The 22,989-nt window shown below is 34.5% G+C and overlaps 1 long non-coding RNA gene across 4 annotated transcripts in view; it reads right to left on the bottom strand.

Annotated features, from left to right (window-relative positions):
- The window catches only part of LOC122030889, a 44,473-nt gene extending 31,902 nt beyond the window's left edge, over positions 1–12,571 (bottom strand). Inside the window, exons 1-2 of one of the 4 annotated variants that reach the window (XR_006125648.1) lie at positions 12,047–12,524; positions 11,690–11,969 (exon numbers count right to left, since the gene is read on the bottom strand). This is a non-coding gene — a long non-coding RNA (uncharacterized LOC122030889). Of the gene's footprint in view, positions 1–11,541; positions 11,973–12,046 lie in introns of those variants that run through there. The other 3 variants (XR_006125646.1, XR_006125647.1, XR_006125645.1) reach the window with 3 other exon arrangements.
- Positions 12,572–22,989: the final 10,418 nt, after the last annotated feature.

The raw sequence follows: 22,989 nt of genomic DNA, 5'->3' as shown, positions 1-22,989 counted from the left end.
AACATAGGTGGATTTGGATCAATAATGTTAAGCATCGTTTGCGATCCAAGTCTAAACCACCAAGAACAAATAAGTTAAATTTGGAATCAATAATATTAACTTCTGTTTGCGATTCCTAATTTAATTTCTAAAGAACATAATAGGTTGTTAGTAAAAGTTCAGGACTTGTACAAAATTTTTGTATAATGGAACCGGTATGATATTTCGCATAGCAACCAACAATTGGTATCAGAACTAGGGTTTGCCTCTGTGTGTTTGGTTTTCAGTTTAATTATGCACATGTCATACATAATTTAGGCAGGATAATAGTAGGATATGCTAAATCTGTGGTTGCATACTCCAACTATTATGGCTTATAGATATTGTGTGTGATTGGACCCTTGGACATGTCAAGGGCATTTTATATGTGTGCATGATTGTATGTATTAAATACAGCAGGAGCTATATTAGTTTTAGGATTTTACATTTTTGCTTCTATCTAGATTACATGTACATTCCTTTGTGAAATATAGGATCGATAAATGTAAAATTCTATTTTTGTTGGGGATCGTATCCTTGCGAGGCGTGGTACTATTTAAGGACCAGAGACGTAACGGAAAAGAAAGCAAGATGGATGCGGCGATTGGACCCGATTGCGGTGGCTAAAGATGGCAGCAGCTAGGGTTGGCAGCACACGGAGGGCAGTGATGGAAAAAGGTATAATAGTTGAAAAATTAATTTCCATATTTATTACTTTTATTTACTATGATATGTGTATGTGATGTGTGCTTGCATAGTTAAAATTCCTCACCTTAAATAATTAAGTGGGAGAGGAATTAGTAAATAAATTCCACGATCTCCATTACTGGTTTGTAAGTGATGCGACAAACTTGCGTGTTGGATCTGAGTGTCTCCCTCCCCATCGGATGAGTTTGTTTGCAGATCACTAGATCAAATTTTCTTATGGATTGTTATAGGAAATTATTTAGAAGCGTGTGTTCTTCTCTATCTGAAGGGGCACAATCCTATTTAATGGACTAAGTATCAAGTAATGGTATACACTTACACACAATTAATAGTATCCTCTCCATTGGAGTCACTGCTATTCTTTGTGTGACTGAAGGAAAACCAACTATTAATTTTATTTGTCATAAAGTTAGGTTCACAAGAATAAAATTAATGGGTAAAACCTCCTCTTACAAATTTTTAATTTTGTATACGTCTACACTATCGTGACATGCAAAATTCACGATATTTGAGGTGTTGGTAAATTTAAATAATATTGTTTGAGGAATCAATATTATTCTAAATTTAGAGTCTTGACCCAAAATTTATTTTATAATTCTTAGGATGGCTTTCAACTCATTGGCTATTATATTGAAAGAAAACAAACTTACTAGTCCAAACTACATAGATTGGAAAAGAAACCTGGACATTGTCTTAACTACTAAAGGTTATAAGTTTGTACTGACAGAGGTTTACCCTAATGTGCCTAATAGCGATTCTAGTGAAGAGGAGATTGAGTATCATAGGAAATGGGTCAAGGCAGATGAGATGGCACGGAGTTACATTTGGCTTTTATATCAAATATGTTGCAACATCAGCATCAGACCATGCCTATTGGCCAAGATGTACAATCTCAAGGAACTCTTCAAACAATAGAATCAGGCTGACAGGCAAGAATGTATGATCTCTAGGTACTGGACTAAAAGCAGGAATGAAGAAGCCGAAAGGCAAGTGCTTCATTTGCAAGCAGTATGGATATTTATAGGCAGACTGTCCTCGTAGGAAGAGAACAATATAGGTATATCTTATTCGCTAGTAGTTGGAACATGATTAGTGGTGTTATCTACCGGTACCTGGTGAGTAGATATGATAACCACTGATCATGTCTGCAAATCATTGCAGAGGTTCTAGGAAACCCGACAACTACACGAAGGAGAAATCACGGTTTACATGGGCAATACTACAGAAGTAGTAGCTGTTGCAGTGGAAGATGTTTATAAGAATAAAATATTGGTTTTAAGAAATTGTCTTTACGTACTAAGTTTTAGAAAAAAACTTGATTTCAATTTCTAAATAATACAAGGATGGATATTCTGTCTATTTATGATAGCAAAGGTGTTATCAAGATAAATAGGGAAGTTATCTATTCTGGTACATTGGTTGGCAATTTATAATCCAATAACTCTCATGATGTAACAAATGAAAATTAATAACACATCATCTAACTTTATTAAGAGAAAACAACCTTCGGAAATGAATCAATCATATCTTTGGCATATAAGGCTAGGTTATATTAACTTGAGTAGGATTCAAAGGATATTAGCCGACGAACTTTTGGGTTCATTGGTAGTGGAAAACTTTCCAACCTACGAGTCTTACTTGGAAGGAAAAATAACCAAGAAGCTTTTTAAGTCGAAGGGGTATGGAGCCAAAGATTTGTTAGAACTAGTTCATTCTGATTTATGTGGTCCTATGTCTATCCAGGCAAGAGGTGGTTTCGAATATTTTGTCTCTTTTATAGATGACTATTCGAGATATGGGTACATTTACTTGATGCGCCACAAGTCTAAGTGCTTTGATAAGTTCAAAGAGTACAAGACTGATGTGGAAAAACATCAAGGTAAAAGTATCAAGACTCTACGGTGAGATCGTAGTGGCGAGTACCTCTTAGGAAAGTTTAGGAGTCACTTATTAGAAGTCGGGATTCAATCCCAACTGACTGCACCTAATACACCCCAACAGAATGGTGTGACAAAATGATGGTATAGGACTCTTATGGAAACAATTAGATAAATGATGAGTTATTCAGAATTACCAAATTCGTTTTGGAGATATGCTCTAGAAACAACAGTGTACATTCTGAATATAGTACCTTCTAGTCGGTACCCTCTACTCCCATAGAATTATGGAATGGGTGTAAGCCTAGTCTGTGTCATATTCGGATATGAGGTAGTCCAGCACATATACTGAAGGAGATACTGACAAGTTGGAATCACGTACAGAAGTTTGTCTAATTGTAGGATATTCTAAGGGAACGAAAGGTGGTTTGTTTTATAATCCTAAAAATCAGAAGATCATTGTTAGCACCAATGCTCGATTTTTAGAGGAAGATTATGTAATAAACAAAAAAACTCATGAGTAAAATTGTTCTAGAAGAAATGCGAGAGGACACGCCTACTTTAGTATCAATAGTGCAAGATGAAATATCACAAGAAACTGCAACACGTATCACAAATGATACACAACCATAGACAATGCCTCGTCGTAGTGGGAGGGTTGTAAGGCAAACTGAGAGATTCATGTTTTTGGGAGAGTCATCGGACTTGGTCTTAGGTAAACATGAACATGATCCCCGAACATATGACAAGACACTCCAAAATATAGATGCAGAATCTTGGCAAAAAACAATGAATTCAGAAATAGAATCTATGTATTATAATAAAATCTAGGAGCTTGTAGAACCACCAAATGGTGTGAAAGCCATTGAGTTTAAATAGGTCTACAATAGAAAAAGAAGGACAGATGGGAAGGTGAAAACTTTCAAAGCAAGGCTTGTTGAAAGGGTATCAATTATAAGGAAACCTTTTCACCGGTAGTCATGCTTAAGTCTATCCGAATTCTTTATCTTTTGCTACTCATATGGATTATGAGATTTGGCAAGTGGATGTCAAGACAGCTTTCCTTAATGAAAGTCTTGAAGAAAGTATCCATATAAAGGAACCAGAGGGGGTCATTGCAAAGGGAAAAGAGCATCTAATATGTAAGCTCAATCGGTTTATGGACTGAAGCAAAGCTTCAAGATCTTGGAACATCTGATTTAATCCAGACTTGTGGATTTATTCAGTGTTTAGATAAGTCTTGTGTATACAAGAAGTGTGATGGAAACATTGTGGTATTTCTTGTACTATACGTAGATGACATTTTGGCAGTTGGAAACAATATCAAAGTATTGTCGGAAGTAAGGGTATGGTTATCCAAGCAATTCGATATGAAGGACTTGGGAGAATGCGCGCATATTCGCGCGATCAAAGGGATCACAAGAAAAGGATGTTGTGTTTGTCCCAAGCTTCATATATCGATACAATCCTTGCTTGTTTTATCATGCAAGACTCCAAGAAAGGTTTTCTACCTTTTAGGCATGGAGTAGCTTTATCTAAAGAGATGTCTCCAAAGACATCAAAGGAATAGAGGACATGAAGGTAGTTCCTTATGCTTCGGCAGTAGGAAGCCTAATGTATGCTATGTAATGCACGAGACCGGATATCTGTTTGCCGTAAGCATGGTTAGAAGATATCAAAGTAATCCAGGACAAGAACATTGAACTGTTATAAAGCATATATTAAAGTACCTGAGAAGGACTAGAGAGTATATGTTGGTTTACTAAGCAAATGATTTGATCTCTGTGGGTTACATGGATTTTGACTTCCAATCAGATAGGGACTATAGTAAGTCAACCTCGGGGTTTTGTGTTTACTTTAGGAGGTGAAGTCATAACAATGAAGGAGTGTTAAGCATAGGTGCTTTTTCGGACTCCGCCATAGAAGCTGAGTATGTGACAACCTCTGTGGTAATCATAGAAGTTGTATGGCTCAGAAACTTCATGATGGACTTAGATGTGATTCCTAGTTTGCCCAAAATTATTACAATGTATTGTGATAATAAGTGGTGCAGTAGCAAACACGAAGGAACCACAAGTCCATAAGGCAAGTAAACACATAGAGCGCAAGTACCACCCAATACGAGACATCGTATAACGAGGAGAAGTTGTTGCCGCCTAGATTGCATCAGATAATAACCTGGGAGATCCTTTCACTAAGGCCCTTAAGGTAAGAGCTTTTGATGGGCATGTTGAAGGGTTGGGAATCATATGTATGGTAGGGTTTATGGCAGCATAGTCTTTTAGTATAAGTGGAAGATTGTTAGAGTGTATACTAAAAGCCTAGCTTTTGTATAAATATTTATTTAAAAATAAGAATCACATTGGTCAAATGTCTATATTTATATGTTAAGTGTAGTTGTTCAATTAATTTATATTGTATATAACATGGTGTGTGGTGTCACACACAGAAGATCATGTTATCAATTCTTTATAAATTATAAACAGTAGCTCACGACTAAGATAAAAAGGAACAACCCATTGGAATAGTCGTAGTGTAATTTGGTATTAGTTCATCTTAGCTATAAAATTATACTAGTACACTCTGAGTGTATTGAGCAAGACCATTTAAGGTAAGTTCTTTTTATACTAACTACATAAAAGAACAAGACCTTGTTGGACCCCGTGGTAGTTTTGATGTGATCAACCAAGTTGGTTAGGTCCTGCTGTGTTTGATCCCTGTGTCTGAGTGTGCAGGAGCTTAGGAACACAGGAAGTCGAACGGAAGACGCAGCTAGCGAGAAGGACGGCACGGGAAGGGAGCCGACGGGCTCGGTGCGTCCGAAGGACGAGAGAGCTGCGGAAGAGTACTCCGGTGGGCGTGAAGAGCGTGTGCGGCGGTCGAGGGATGTTAAGCCGGGACGGAAGGCCGGGAATTGGGTTCAGGTGAGCCCTATTCCGGTTGGTCGCAATCACCCAAAAGAACGGAGCTTCGGAAGCTAAAGAGGAGAAGAAAAGAAGACAAAAGAGGCTGAAATTACTGTAGCAGAAATTACTGTAGCAGTAACCTTGAAGGCGCCTTAAACACATTGAAGGCGCCTTGAATACATTGAAGGCGCCTTGAATGATTGTTTAAGGCGCCTTGAGCAGTCCAGTTTGACCGTTTGTGCTGCGGATAAAGTTTTATCCGCAGATCGAGTTGGAGGCGCCTTGGACCCTCGAGATAGACTTTCCAGGAGCTATAAAAAGGCACCTGGAGCTAGGAATTCAACAACAACTCAAGCAATCATTGTGTAGCCATTCCTAGCAATAGTTCTAAGCTTCCAAAGTGTAAAAGGCTTCTCCGCCTTCAGCAAAGGAGATTTTTCTACTGAGCTTTTTCTTACTGCCCTGGATTAACAACCTCCTTGGTTGTAACCAGGTTAAATCCTGTTTTCTACTTAATTTCTATTTCCTTGCTTGGTTTAATTTTATTTCTGCCTTTACTTTATTTACTATTGCATTAATTGAGTTGAAATCCGAGGAGGGTATTTTTATTTTGTGTTTTCAACAATTCACCCCCTCTTGCCGGTCCACGCTGCACCAACAAGTGGTATCAGAGCCTGATCGCCTCAGAAGGACTAACCGCCAACTGAAGCACTACGTTCAAGACAATGGCCGGCGCGAATATTCATCCCCGAAGTTCGACGGAGATTTCGCTACATGGAAGCGAAAAATGGAGGTATTCTTTAAAACAGACTTTGATATTTTAATTACTATGAAATATGATTTTGCAGGTCCTAAAGACAAAGAAGAAAACACGTGGAGCAAGAAGGAGCAAGCCGATTTCGTCGCCAACGGAAAAGCTGAATTCCACCTCCTCAGCGTTCTGCCACCTCAGGAGGTAAGTCGGATCGGAAGCTACGACTCAGCAAAAGATCTTTGGGAGAAATTTCTGGAGCTTCATCCTCCGGACATAACTAACAAACCTCCGGATGAACAACGACGAGAAGGTAGCGCAACTCCAAGCGAGAATCAAGGAGCTGATAACGCAACTAACGAACCTTGGAGAAGAAGTAACCAACCGGGTTTCCATCCGATACGCGCTCAATGTCTTCCCGAGGACTTTAGAATGGGCGTCCTTAGTAGATGCTTACTACATCACTAAGGACCTCGAGGTAAGTAGTTTAGAACAGTTATTTTGACTTTTGAACTTCACGAATCATGGAGTAGAGAAGACCGGTCAGAACATAGCTCTAAAGGCAAAAGTAATCGGTTCTGACTCCGAAGCCTCGGGCGATGAATCCGAAGCAGCACTACTGGTAAAACGGTTCAATAAGTTTTTTAATTCTAATAAATTTAGACCGCAGAAAAAGAGGCATCAACAAAGAAAAAGGACGGTTCGCTGCTACAACTACAACGAAGAAGGGCACATCAAGGATGACTGCCCGAAATTAAAGAGAAAGGAGAAAGAAAGGGAAAAATCAAAAAGCAAGAAACCAGAATCCTCCAAGCACAAGAACCTAAAGGCTACTTGGTCAGATTCATCATCCTCCGAGTCAGACATCGAAGAATTCTCGGGACTAGCACTGATGGCCAACCATCAGCTAGAAGAAACGTCTAGCTCATAAATGAGCATAGATGAAGGGGGAGGAACATCAGAAGGAGAAAGCAATGATGAAGGGGGAGCATCGCAAGATGAGGTAAGTAAGGTACGTGCCCTAAACTCTAAACAGTCTTTTGAGTTTATTAAAGCTTTGTCTAAAGAATTAGATCAATTAGAAAAAGAAAATAAAAATTTGAAATCTGAAAATAAAAATCTAAAATTAGAAATTGAGAAATTAAGAAATAGTACATGTTTAAATAGATTTCCAAATTCAAAAATTAAAGTTTATGGAAAATTGAACTGGTATATTAGAAACCATCAGGGCCAGCTTAGAAGGATACCCAAAAATTATGTACCCCCTAAGTATCTGAATAACCCTGTAGGTAGGAACCTCTATTGGGTTCCAAAATCTGTGCTTAATTAATTTTTCAAAAATTAAAAACTTACAGTGAGAAAATTAAATATTGAAATTCTTTATGGAAGATTTGTCTAAGGAAGTGGTTGTTGCTCCAATAACCAAGAAGGCCTAGCGCCTCGCCAAAATATTGAAAAAAAAATGTTTAATTAACTTTCTGAAAAAGCATTAAACTAGAATTAAATAATGCTTTAAAAGTTCTTAAATCTTTTTAAAATTCTAAAAAGTCAGATTGTGAAAATTCAAAAATTTAAATTTGACTTAGAAATTTTTTATTGACTTAGAATTTTTTTAAAATTCAAAAATTTGACTTAGAAATTTTTTTTGGAAAAATTTATATTGACTTAGAAATTTTTTTTTGAAAATTCAAAAATTTGACTTAGAATTTTTTTGTTTGGAAAAATTCGTTTTTGAATTAGAATTTTTTTAAATTCTATACATTTCACTTAACTTAGGTTATTTTTTTAACCCCATTTTTGCTGTGATCAAAGGGGGAGAGAAAAATACAAGTTTAGGGGGAGTTAGAAAATTTTGAAATTTCTGTTATTATAAAAAGTGTTGTAATTTTACTAATTGCAAAAAATTATGCTTAACTTGTTAGTTTAGTAATTTTCTTTAAAATTACTTTATGTCTATTTTAACCCTAACTTGAACTTGGGTTGATGCACATCAAGGGGAGATTGTTGGACCCCGTGGTAGTTTTGATGTGATCAACCGTTAAGTTGAGTCCTGTTTATGTTTGATCTCTTATGCGAAATGTGCAGGAGCTTGGAAACACAGAAGTCGAGCGGAAGACGTAGCGGACGAGAAGGACTACACGGAAAGGAGCCGATGAGCTCGGTGCGTCCGAGGGACGAGAAGCTGCGGAAGGGCCGGGAATTGGGTTCGGGTGAGCCCTATTCCGGTTGGTCGCAATCACCCAAAAGAACGGAGCTTCGGAAGCTAAAGAGGAGAAGAAAAGAAGACAAAAGAGGCTAAAATTACTGTAGCAGAAATTACTGTAGCAGTAACCTTGAAGGCGCCTTAAACACATTGAAGGCGCCTTGAACACATTGAAGGCGCCTTGAATGATTGTTTAAGGCGCCTTGAGCAGTCCAGTTTGACCGTTTGCGCTGCGGATAAAGTTTTATCCGCAGATCGAGTTGGAGGCGCCTTAAACCTTGTTGGAAGCGTCTTGGACCCTCGAGATAGACTTTCCAGGAGCTATAAAAAGGCACCTGGAGCTAGGAATTCAACAACAACTCAAGCAATCATTGTGTAGCCATTCCTAGCAATAGTTCTAAGCTTCCAAAGTGTAAAAGGCTTCTCCGCCTTCAGCAAAGGAGATTTTTCTACTGAGCTTTTTCTTACTGCCCTGGATTAACAACCTCCTTGGTTGTAACCAGGTTAAATCCTGTTTTCTACTTAATTTCTATTTCCTTGCTTGGTTTAATTTTATTTCTGCCTTTACTTTATTTACTATTGCATTAATTGAGTTGAAATCCGAGGAGGGTATTTTTATTTTGTGTTTTCAGCAATTCACCCCCCTCTTGCCGGCCTCCGCTGCACCAACAGACCTTTGTTATTAATGAAGTGTGTGCTCTTAATCCTGATATAATAACAAGTACATATATCTAGTATTTATTTCTTTGACTTATTAAAGGGTGTGATTTAGTTCGATAAATCATTAGGCCCGATAAGTTGGGAAATGATATTATTTATAGTGTGTGTTGTTGATTATAGAAGGAAACTGTGTCCTAGTAATCTAGGTTGATAATGTCCCCAAGAGGAGCTCATAAGGATGGTCATGTAAACCCTGCAGGTGGACTTAGTCCTACATGACGATAAGGTTGAGTGGTACTACTCTTGGAGCTAGATATTAATTAAGTGAATTGTTAGTAACTCATTTAATTAGTGGACATTCTATATCTTAAATACAGGAAGACTAACATACTCATGATAAAGAGGATCTCATATAGTAATATAGGATTGGTGCGGTAGTTCAATAATAACTCCTTAGTGGTATGAGTTATTATTGATGAACTCGAGTTGTGTGTTCAGGGCGAACACGGGAAGCTCAAGTTCATCGGGAGACCAAAACCAATTCCTCCTCTCGGTCCCTGTCGTAGCCTCTTATTTATAAAGTATTATACTCACTCATACCCACCTTCTTACCCACCTTAAGGTGGTCGGCCAAGCCTAACTTGGAGCCCAAGCTAGGGTCGGCCAAACCAAGGTGAGTTGGTTCCATTGAGTGGTCAGCCCTAACTTGAACCCAAGCTTAGGTAGCCGGCCAAAATAAAATAAAAGGATTTTATTTTTTAAAATTTTTCTTATGTGGAAGTCATGGTTTTAAAAGAGAGTTTAAAATTTAAATCTTTCATTTTATAGCTTTCTACAAAAGATTAAGAGAAATGTTTGATATCTTTCCTTATTTGTAGTTAAAAGGAATATTTTAATTTTTGATAAAACTTTCCCTTTTTTGTAACCATCTTCATGATTTAAAAGAGAGTTTTAAAATTAAATCTTTCCTATTATAGTTTCTACAAAATATTAAAAAAAAGATTTGATATCTTTCCTTATTTGTAGATTGAGAGGAAGATTTTAATTTTAAATAAAAACTTTCCTTTTTAGAAATCATCCACATGTTTTAATAAAGAGATTTTAATTTATAAAAATTTCCTTTTATGACTAACCATGAAGGAAATTTTCAAAAGAGAAATTTTTATTTAAAAATTTCCGGAAACAAATTAGGAAGTTTTAATTTTGTGTTTAAAACTTTCCTTATTTTGAGGGATTAAGGTGGTCGGCCATTAGAGGTTTAATAAGGAGATTTTAATTAAATTTTCCTTCTTAAACAATAGCAAGGAATATAAGGAAGTTTTTATTTATAAGATTTTCCTGATTTACCAAGACCAAGGAATATAAAATAGAGGATAGAGGTGTCTCACCTCATAACATATCATCTATTATTTTTCTCTCTTTTAGTCCTTGGTGTGGCCGGCCCTATTCCTCTTCTCCTTTCTTCTTCTTGTAGTCGAACCACATCATCTCTTGGAGCTCTTGTGGTGGCCGGATTTTGCTCGGAGAATGAGAGAATGGAGGCTTTGTTTCTAGCATCCCTTAGAGCTTGGTGGTGGTGGTCGAACCTCATCCTTTCTTGGAGTTATTGTGGTGGCCGAATCTTGCTTGGAGAGGAAGGTAGTTTGGGTGGATTCTCATCTCGATAGATCGTCGCCCACATGACGTCCGAGATAAGAAGAGGAATACGACAGAAGATCGTGAGGTCTATAAGCTATAAAAGGTATAGCTAGTTATTAGTTTCCGCATCATAACTAGTTCATCTTTTATTTATATCTTGAAATACCAAACACAAGAGGCTAATGAATCTAGGTAATCGAATTTATGTTTTCGATTTTGTGTTTCTTTTGTTTTTTTGAATTTGTAATTCAATTATTCTTTTTGGTTAAACCTAAGGTTACTAGAAGGAAATTAAATATTAAATTTCTTTAAAAGGCTTTGACTAGGTGGTGCTGGATGATCTCATACTCAAGAAGGTCTAGTACCTCGCCATGCATTCCTGGAAGCCCATTTTAGAAATTAATATTTAATTGAATTTATAACATGGGTGGATTTGGATCAATAATGTTAAGCATCGTTTGCGATCCAAGTCTAAACTACCAAAAACAAATAAGCTAAATTTGGAATTAATAATATTAAGTTCCATTTGCGATTCATAATTTAATTTCTAAAGACCACAATAAATTGTTAGTAAAGATTCAGGACTTATATAAAATTTTTGTACAAGGGAACCGGTTTGATATTCGCATAGCAACCAACAATGTTTAATTTCATCTAATAATCCAACACTTCCCTCCCATTTAGTAATCAAATTCCATTATCTTTTATCACCATAATTGATTATCGTACTAATAAGAATCAACCCACCTAATAATCAACACATCAATAATCCAACTCACATAATCCAATCCAATCCAATATAAACTTCTTCCTTCACATATTACGATTTAATCAAAGCAAAACATGAATCACTAGCCCATAGAAAATCATGACAGAACATATCATCTACAGTGGAAATCAAAAGGGAAAAACACTAATGGAAACTTACACTGAGGTGTGAATAAGGATCCGCGGCTAATATTCCAACAGGGATTAAATCTGTTGATACCCAAACTTAACCATCATTCAACCTCATCCAAAGATTAATTCCAAATCTGATTCCACTAATGGAAGCAATTAGGTTTACACAAACTCGGGAAATTGGAATCAAGCTTACCCTCTTCAATCGCTCCCTCCCCCATAATGAATCCCAAGCGAGTACACCCAGCGACAATAGCAGTGAGCATCAGAGGATAGCGATCTGCTCCCAATGTGATTCCGATGGCCATCTGCTGTGGATGACACTCTTCAGTTTTGATCGAGCTAGGAAACTTACAACAGGGAAAACATTTCGAATGCAAAGTACCGTGGATGAACGAGATGGGTAGGAGCTGCTAGCGATGAAATGGATGATGGCCTCAAATTGGAACGGAAGCTCTCTAATGGTGGCAACTAGGCCACAAGGCGGATCAACAACGATCGGTTGTAAAGGTAAGCGATGTCGGTGGCGTCGACCGATAGGGGTTGCACGACGAGGATGACGACGATCGGGCAGCGCCGTGAGATCGAGAAAGAGATAGATCAGAAGAGGGAATCGGCAACTCGAGACAAGCGGCTAGTGTGGTGGCAACACACGGAGTTGTGGGTGTCACAGCAAGAAGATGATGGCGATGGCTGCGGAGGGCTTTCCGATGATGGCCGGCACAAACGATGATACCGGCGATCGACGATCTGGTGGGGAAATCATGAGAGGTCTTGGGAAAGAAGGAAGATCGGGCAGAGATGGGAGAAAGGAATAAATCGGCTAAACCTAGGTTTAGTTTTATACCTAGCTCAATTAATTCCAACTTTAGATGAAATGAAAATAATTAACTCCCACTAAAGGGATATTCCAAAGAAATTTTCTTCTAGCTCAATTGTTTCATCCCCTTAAATGTGACTTCATTGAAATCCTGAAAAAATTTAAAAAAAATTTGAAAAATCCAATAAGATTATTTCTCAAATAATCTTATTATTTAATTATTATTTGGATATTATCTTTTACACAATCATTAGTTAATCACAGATGTATTTAAGAAATTCAATAAGATTATTTTTCAAATTATATGAATGATGCAACCGAATGTAGCTGAATGCACAAATTTAAGAAATGTCTTTGTAGCATATTGGCCAAGAATGCTAACGAAGCGGATAACAGAACAGATGTCATCTCTTAGTTATGTAGTAGCAAATTTACATCACAACCGCTCAATGATTGTTACTATAGATTTCTTATAGTCATATACAGGTTTAAAAACAGTGACGCACCTTCTAGGTGATATGGCTCCTGAAATAGTATTGAATAATTATCCACATGTTAGAAGCATAAATAAATATAAAAATAATACAAATGTATTATAAGGTGATACCTAAATGTCTTTACATGAGTGTATATGTTATATGTTGACATAAGTAGAGAATGAATAAGAAAAGTCATAATTTCACCACTGTCTTTACATTAGTGTATATGTTGACATAAGTAGAGAATGAATAACAAAAGCCAAAACTTCACTACTTTCGTACATTATATGTTGATTTCATTGAACTACATACATTATATGTTTTAATTACATGCATTATATGTTGATGTCGCCCCTATAGTCATCTATTATATTAATGATAATATATTAAAAGTTTTTTTTTTGTTGCACAAAAAAATACTAGAATGTCCACTCGAATCTCAAAACATAACTAATATTGTTGATGATACAATTAGCATTGTGTTTGGCAAGGAAGCTCAGGGTAGAGTGTGCGGAATGAGCTGTAGAGTAACACCATCGAAAGCTGGAGCTTCTGTTCAATATAATGGAATAGTTCAACAATTTCAAACTATCGTACAGAATGTTCAACAACAAATGCAAGAAATGATGTCAATGTTTTTACAAAGTATGAGGCAACAAAATCATCCGGAATAGGTTAGTAAGTAAACAACATATATATAATAAGTTTGATATGTACACTTAAATGATTTTAAATTATCATAATGACATTATTTGACACTATTTGGTTATAAAATTAGATTGCTAGTGGTGACATTTGTAGTGGTATTGGGAATGATTTTGGTAGCAATAGCGATATCAATATTGGTGCAAAAAAAAAAAAAGTAATGCTTTTGGTCATGTTTTCTAGGTAATTATCATAAAATTATGTATTTATAAAGCATAAAATTGTTACAAAAATATACATGAATGAATTAATAACTTTGTATTGTTTATTTATAGTCAAATTTGAGAAATATGAGTCATGGAGATATTTGTGCTAATACTAAATGTAAGCTGCTTCATTGGTCTGCCAATGAATTAGTTGTTGCAGAAGGTCAAATTGCATCCACAGATCTAAACACAAAAGTGCATCACGTTATTCTTGGTAGATCATGTTGGAATGTTTGGGTTGATAAGGTTTTGGTGAAAAAGGTAGACCTAATTCGACCAAATGATAAAATACAGTTTTTCGATGATGTAAAAGGAAGCACGGTCGCATGGTTATCTAAATCTATAGTATTGTGTGATTGATACATATTATACTAATTTGTGTGGATTGTAAGTTTAATTGTTGTTATGTAATTGCTAGTTTGTTAGAAATTTTGTATCTTGTCTTAGATCTTTAGAGTTTTTTGGTATAATGAAAAACTATGACTTTTATTGATTTTGTATGGATTTGATTTGCACTAAATTTGTTGTAAAATTTTGGTTTATTATTTTCATCAAATTAATTTTTTTAATATAGTTAAGACCATCAACTGCGTACGTTTGCACGCTATCGAAAATATTATCCGCAGTGTGCTTTGTGCACTGCAGAAAATATTTTCTATAGTGCGCAAAGCATGCCACAGATAATATTATCCGCGGCATGCATTGCGAGCTATAGAAAATATTATCTGCAGCCCGCAAAGCACGCAGCAGATAATATTTTCTGCGACATGCGTTGCGCGCTACAGATAATATTTTTCGCAGCACGCAAAGCACGCTGTGGATAATTTATGACTTTCAACAACTTTTAATTGTGCAACGTATAATGTGCGCTGCGGAAAGTGAATTTGCGTGCTGTGAAAATCCATTTTTGTTGTAGTGCATACATATATGCACCCTACAACATAAGTATAATCAATATGATACCTCTAATATCACTTCAGACACCTATGATCACCAACATAGGTAGTATTGACATATTTCCCCTAATAGTACACATCAGCCACATGTACACACAACATAGATACAATCAACATAGTTCCTCCAATAGTAAACAGCAGACATGTGTATACACACAACATGCAAATAGACAGTCAACAAGGTGACTCCTATAATTCATACCCAAGATGTGTATGCTCAATAACATATGCATAATCAGTATATTAACCCAGTCAACAAAATATCCTCTACCATACATACTCTACATGTATATACATAACAGAGTATATATATCCAAAAGCTAAGACTGTATGTGAAAAACTAGATCATCTCCTAGATCAAGCAGATAAGTCTCAAACAGGATAAAAAAAAATAAACAAATTTAAGGTAAAACAACCTAATCCTTCAAACAAAACTAATCATGCACTAAGTTCAAAGAACCATTGAGGCCGAGGAAGAAATACTCGCCTTTATCTATTACTCGTACTAAACAATCCCACGTTGAGACGCTCATCTCAAATCGACGTCCTGGATCAACATATTTTATTTAGCTAATTTCATCTGAATTAAATAGCTAAATAAAATCCCCAACCTAATTAGGGCAACTCTAATTGTACATGATCTTTAATTAATCCTCTAACTAACCTTAATCATTCTACAAGTAAAATCAAATGTACTTAATACACGAATTACCTCTAAATCTTAGCTCACTAGCGGAAATATGAATGGTTAGAGCTAGGGATGTTGTCATCTGAACCAAGTACCCCACACCAACCGATCTAAATAGAAGTAAGGTCCAGCCCTAAATTCAGAGGCAGGAGGATGGTCGGAGCTACAGTAGCCGACAAACAACCCAAATCAGAAACCTCCCAATGCAATAGTAGACTCCAGATTGTTTCAAATCTAAGATTAACTTATCTTACCTTAGTCCATAACACGTGATAAAGAAAACCCCTTGATCTAATGAAAAGGTAAGATAGAAATTCGATGTCGTACTTAGATCCCTCTCTCAACCAATAGTCATTGTTCTTGGTGATCGAGTGACTCCAAGCAAGCGACCAATCACACCTTGAAGGTGAGAGGAGAAGCAAAAGTGTGGCTAGACCCCTAGAGATAGTGCCTCTTTTCCTCCTTGGTCGGCAGCTCTCATGCAGGGGTAAGAAGCAGCAGCTGCTGATTGCGGTGATCAGTGATGCATCAGGACAAAGGCGTTGGGTTGCTCACTTTGTCAAGGTTGCACCACATCTTAGACAGGCGACCGGTGACTGGCATCGATCTGCGATGTCGGGTGACTACGATCAGGGCTTGCAAGAGTGAGCAGCTGCGGCTAGGGCATGGGCACAAAATGAGAGCTTCCGACGAGCACCTGGTGTCCGTGGCTAGAAGAGGGACGACAGCAGACGGTAGATCGGAGCAGCGCTAGTCGACAATCGAGTGATGGGAAAGAAATCGCGAGGGAGAGGGGCTCGGGAAAACGAGATCGGTATGGAAATAACCTAGTCTATAATTATTTATACTTAAGATTATCTAATCAAATCTTAAGTTAATTCCTCAATCAACTCCCACTTCATGGTTATTCCAATCAGGCTTTCCCTAGGCCTAATTATTTCATCCCCTTAAGGTGGCATACGGACTCCATTTAAATCCCATTTTTTTTTTAAATGCCTAAAATTCTAATAAGGTTATTTCTCCAATAACACTTATTATTTAATTTACCATATCTTATACAAAATCTAGATCTAGGTTACAAATGAGAGCTAAATCTAAAACAAAACTTCAAACACCACAAATCTAATTATAATCATGTGCCCTTTAACTAGTAAACTAATTGATGATAATAATAATAATAATAATAATAATAATAATAAATAATAATAATAATAATAATAATAATAATAAAATAACAACAATAATAATTGTAATAATAAAACAATAATAAAAACAATAATTATAACAACAAGAACAATAATAATAATAGTAATAAATATGACTTGTTTAAATTGATTGACTTGCCATGATCATGCATAATTACCTGTTATATATTATGTCATGCATGCTATTAGTTTAGAACGATTAACTATAAAAGGTTTACCAAACTCAAATAACATAGCATCAGAATGGATTGGGATGATAGTACCTCAAAGAAGCTTTATCGAAGGCATGTCTAGGCTGAATCTTGTGTCTTCTACCTAGTGCACTAGACTTAGTGGATCTGACCGAAACTTCCCCAGTCAAACATGAGCTAGTTAGACTAAAACATAGTATTAAATTTTTTGGACAGGACTATTTTGGAAGGTATTCACAAAGTGGTCCACCGTTGATACACAAGAAGGTCATATGCCTCGCCACTGACTAAAAACTTATCCATACGATGCTTGTTTGATTAACCCAAAGCTAAGTTTGAATCTAACATGGGTTGAACAATCTTTTCAAAATTCTTAATAATTTAAACCAAATTAACTTAAATTAAACTTAGTTGAATTAAAAAAGTTAAAACTTAAAATTAAAATTTAATTCAAATTTAATTAAAATAAAAAATTAATTAAAACTTTAAATCAAAATTAAATTTAATTTAATTCAAACTTAATTAAAACAAAAAATTAATTAAAACTTTCAATCAAAATTAATTAAAATTCAATTAAAACTTAATTAAAACACAAATTAATTAAAAAAAAGAAATTACAACTTTAAATAAAAATTAATTAAAACTTAATTAAAACTCAAATTAATTAAAAAATAATAATTATAAATTTAAATTTAAATTAATTAAAATTTAATTAAAAATTAATTAAAATAAAAAACTAATCAAAATTATTTAAAAGTTAATTCAAACTTCATTAAAACTCAAATTAATTTAAATAATTAACTAAATTTAAAAGTTAATTAAAACTTAACTTAATTAAATTAAAACTAAAATTAATTAAAATTAAACAAAACTTAATTTAAACTAAACTTAATTAAAACTTAAGCATAAATTAACTCTAAGTGTAATTTAAAAGCAAACTAAATGAACTTTAAATTAAAACTAAATTAATTATTAATTGATTAACCCTAATCATTAACTAATTTAACTTGATATACATAATTAATCTTTAAAGATTTTGATAAATAAATAAAATATTTTAACCTTAACCAATATTAAATCAATAATTAATAAGTTTAACATAATTAAATTAATCATTAACTTTAAAATTTAACTTAATACATCCTTAATGAATCTCAATTTGAAATCTTAACTTTAATTAATTAATAAAATACTTTAACCTTAAACAAAATTAAATTTTTAAAATTAATAAAACTAATTCTTAAATCTTTACCTAATTAATTCCTAGGAAACTAATAAATTCTTAATTAATAATTAATAGTTCATAATCAATTAAACCATAACTAATTAATTATAAAACTTTAATCAACAATTAAAATAATAATCAACCTTAATTGAAATAAGCAATCTCACAATTATAAAGTAAATTTTTAATCCTTGATTAATTAAAAATAAATTAAAGTAAAAATAATCATTAATCTAAATATCAACCTATATAAATCATTAATCTTTAGTATTTAATATGTTTACTTTACATCCAAATATTTTTAGAAAACTTAAGTTGGGTATTTTATTATAATATATTTCATAAGGGGTTTTATTTTAAAATTTATTAAAGAAAATTTTATTTTGAATATAACATGTTGTATTTATTACTTTTGCCCAAAATTGATTACTTAAGTTATATTTATTTAACATGGTTCTAGGATATAAAAATTCATGGTGATATCCATTTATTTGGTAAAATTTGGTAAACCTATGATTTTCAAATCCTCCCCCCCCCTCCCCAAACTTCTTATTCTTTTAGTTTTTTATTTTCTATTAATTTGCAAAAAATGTTGAAATTTTCAAAGGTTTTATCTTTAGTTTTAAAAAATTTTACCCATATAAATCTTAAGTAGTCATCAATTATTACTAAGTATGAATTAAAAAGGTCTAAATGTAGGAGCCCAAGTATTGAATTGGTTCGATTTAGATTTGTTAGTTTGTAAGTTGATTTGGTTTATTTTCCTTGTTGATACGCATTACAGATTGAATTTTCTAAATTTCTTAATTTTGGTAGACTTTTAACTAGACATTTTTACTTATTTTTGAAATGAGTCTTATATGAGTGTGACCTAGCCTTCTGTGTCATAACTTGGTTTCCTCTGGTTGTATTAATAGATACTTGAGTGAGGAGGTTGGTAGGTTAATTATATAAATATTATTTTTCTTAATTTCCTTAAGTGCAATTTTAAATTTTTTTATATTCTTAATTACACATTAAAAGTTTGAGAATGTTACTAGATATCTAGAATTACACAGTTGACTTATGCTAACTAAATCAAACTTAAATTTATCAACTAATAAACCTTTTTAAATAATGAAATTAGAATTCAGTTCAATATTACCTGTTCTGATTATCTTAAGTTTTATGTTATTGTCAAACACAACTAATCCTAAGTTCTTGAGTTTTGATTTGGTGAACTTCAATCAGTTTCTGGTCATGTGTCTGAAGCATCCACTATCTAACATATATTGACCCAAATTATTATGTTCCTACACATAGAGTATTTTTTTTGGATTCAATTTAAATAGATTATACGATAGATTGATTGAATTCAACTCTTTCTTTTCCATCTCACCCAATTTAGATTATCAATCATATTACACCTATGAGTTTTTTATAAGATAGATCTTAATGTTACCATATTTGATTATATTTTGGTTTATGTTAAGTTTGATTAGGGTTTGGGTTAATTTTAATTAAGTTTAATTAAGTGAATTAATTAGTTTAAGTTAAGTTTAATTAAGATTGATTTAAGTTTGATTAAGGTTTTGGGTTAAGTTTGATTAAGGTTTAGTTAAGTTTGATTAAGGTTCAAGTTAAGTTTGATTAAGGTTCGAGTTAAGTTTGATTAAGGTTTAGGTTAAGTTTGATTAGGTTTTTGGTTAAGTTTGATTAAGATTAAGTTTGATTTGGGTTTGGGTTAAGTTTGTTTAAATTTGATTGAGTGAATTAATTAGTTTAAGTTAAGTTTGATTATCCATCTCACCCTTTTTAAATTTTTAAACAGGGAACTCTATAGGTTTTATGAGATGGTTATTAATTTTATCTTTTGAAATTTAATTTGAAATCTAAGGATTAATTTACATTTGAGTTAAACTTATGTTTAACAGTTTGTCTGTTAAATATCCATTTTGATAATCGACTTCCAAGCTATGGCGAGGCATAGGGGTCTTCTTGATTATCAGAGCAATATCCACTTCTAGACAAAGCCTTTTAAGGAAATTAAATATTTAACTTTCTTTCTGAAAATCCTTAGTCTAATTAGTCAAGTGTTGATCAAGCATAAATCCTTAGCTAACCATTCTAATCTAGGTAGAAACAAGGAAAGCAATAAATCAATCAATCAAGCAAATCTATTTTCAATCAATGAAGCAAATCTATTTAACAATAAAGATAGTATTTTTATTAGCTCCCCTAGATCATAGCCTTAATAAGGTCTATTAACACTATGTGAAAAATGACTTTTTACTTCGTCACAATTTACTTCGTCAATTTAAATATACAAAGTAAAAGTGTATAAGCAACTTCGCTGCAAAAATCGACGAAGTATATACAAATATAGACTTCGCAGATTTAAAAACACGGGCTTCGCTTTAAACTGAAATAAGTTATTACTTCGAAAATTTGTTAAATACCGAAGTAGTAACGTCGTGAATACATTTTTTAGTGTTTACTCCGAAGTAATAGTACAAGAGTTAACTTTTATTTTTACAAAGAGACTCTGACCACTTTTATTTCCCCCCACTTTCTTTCGTTTTCTTGGGTTAGGGCTTCTGATGCTCCTCTTCTGAAATTGAGTTGTTGGACCTCCTCTTCCTTCCCCTTCTGAGCGGAGAATCGATCCACCTCTTTTTCCTTCTCCTAGGGTTCGTCCATCCGCAGCAGTCTGATCCTTGCCGAAATCCTCTGCGAAGGGTTAGAAAAGAGGTGATTTCGGGGATCCTGTTTCGCAAGCCGCGCGACCTGAAGGAAGGGTGTCTCCTTGGTCCGGTTTTGTAACTGTATTTTTGCCTTGCCCCTTCTCTGCAGCGGACGAAACCATGGCGAACTCGTGGAGTAGAACGAAGAGAGCCTTCAGGCTTAATCTTTGCGTTTCTATCCCTCAAACCGCCAATATCGACAACGACGGGCCTCGTATGGCCGAGGCTGCGACCGGCGGCAGGAGGGACTCGACCGACGCCGCCTTCCCTTCGGATTCTTCGCCAGGAGGCTCGACGGCGACGCAGGAACTACAGCCGCAGATGCCCACAACGCCGAATCCGTCCTCTGGCGGCCTCCGGCTTCGTAGATCCTTAAGCAGATCGACAAAGGTGCGCACTTTTATGGTTTCTATTTGGTTATTTGCTTTGTGCTAGTTATTGATTATTCTTCGATTTGGTAATCCGCTTTTTGCTGAGGTTCTTGCGATTTCAAGAAACTTTGTCATGATAGAGGCATATATTTAGAGAAGATAAAATGCTCCCTTTCGATGTGACTTTTATTTGTTTATTGTTCCATCAAAATAAGCAAACTCGCATTTTCACTCTTACATATTGTTGTCGCTTGTGCTCTTCCCGATAACGTCTTGCGGCCCCTTGGTCTTGAGGATCAATACAATTTTACTTATTGGAAAAAGGGCAAGGATTTGATTGTGACTTTTCTTGCTGCACTTAGGTATGATCAGCTTTTGAAGGCTTCTCATGCTTTTAATATATTAGATGCTAGAGGCTTTGTTGGTGTTACTGAACGTGCTAGATATTTTGCACGAATGCAAAGGTAAGTCTGTTTTTCTTCTATTATTTTATGACTACATATCTGCAATGGAGATTGACAACAAAATTATGAATGTGTTAATACTTATTAGAGCATTATGTGCATAGCTCAACTTGGCAGTCTATTCATATTGTTTATTGATCAGTTGAAGTTTTGGCTATATTGTTGTACTTTTAGTGACACTATCTGAAAAGACAACTTTCTAGGTAACTTATATAATTTATTATGCCTCTAGAGTTTTTCTCCTTTTATAAGCCGAGGAGTTTGGATATACAATCAACCAAATCTAGAGTTATCGAGTCTCAAAAGAGTAACATTTATTGAATTATCTATAATAGCTGTAGCCTTCACTGATTTAATATGATGAGGTCGACTGAGACTGGGTCAAATTTGTTCTTCATAGTGGCTATTTTACCATTTGGATTAGCATACTAGCTCATTGGTACTGATGACACATCCTTAGATGATCAATTCAACATATCATCAATTGTTCTAGTTGGTTGTACACTGTGACAGCTCAACAAGTTGGAATACCTAGCCATGCTCCATCATGAAACTCTACTTATCATAGCAAATTAGGCTCCACTGAGTCAATAGTCTGAGAAATCAGTCTAATGTTTTTGCTTCAGGTGATTACAATACAAATGGATACTCTATTTTGAACACCTTTGTGCATATGCGCCTTCAATTTGTTGAGAAAAATGTTGATGCCAAGGTTGTTAGGGCAGTTAAGTGGGTTCAGATTATGGCAGGCTTCTTCAATCATTTTTAGGTCTATTCTTTAATGCAGAAACTCAGTAATGAGGAGGCAGACTTGGAGCCACTAGATTCACAAGTTATTTCATTGCATTAAATTGATTGTACCTTATGACTATTATCTAAAGATATGTATACTTAATTTTTTTATCTCAATTTATCTAAGCAAGTTGAGAAGATTTTTGTCTCTACTAGGTTTTAGGTCATGGTGTATGGTTAGTTTTCTATTTGGCTTTGGGAAGAGGATGTGGATAAGAGAGCATAAAAGCAATGTCTATCCACCCAATCCCCTAAATCGAGGTTACGAAGCGTTTGACAACACCAATTACAATGGTTTTTTGGATGCAATATCATGAAGATAGAATACTTAAATGGATAAAATGCTTGGCATTTAAGTGATTTTCTTTTATGGAGTATCACATTCATACTTCTTAATATTTTTGTTAAATTAAAAATTTGAGTTGATGAATGACAATCTTTTTATCCACTAAAGTTTTCTTGAATTATTAATCTTAAAAGATAAAGCTGCTACTAATCTATTT

The sequence above is a fragment of the Zingiber officinale genome, chromosome 11A (genome assembly GCF_018446385.1).
Source record: "Zingiber officinale cultivar Zhangliang chromosome 11A, Zo_v1.1, whole genome shotgun sequence".
Taxonomy (NCBI): domain Eukaryota; kingdom Viridiplantae; phylum Streptophyta; class Magnoliopsida; order Zingiberales; family Zingiberaceae; genus Zingiber; species Zingiber officinale.
Note: the sequence above shows the minus strand (reverse complement) of the source record. Positions and strands in the feature narration are given on the sequence as shown.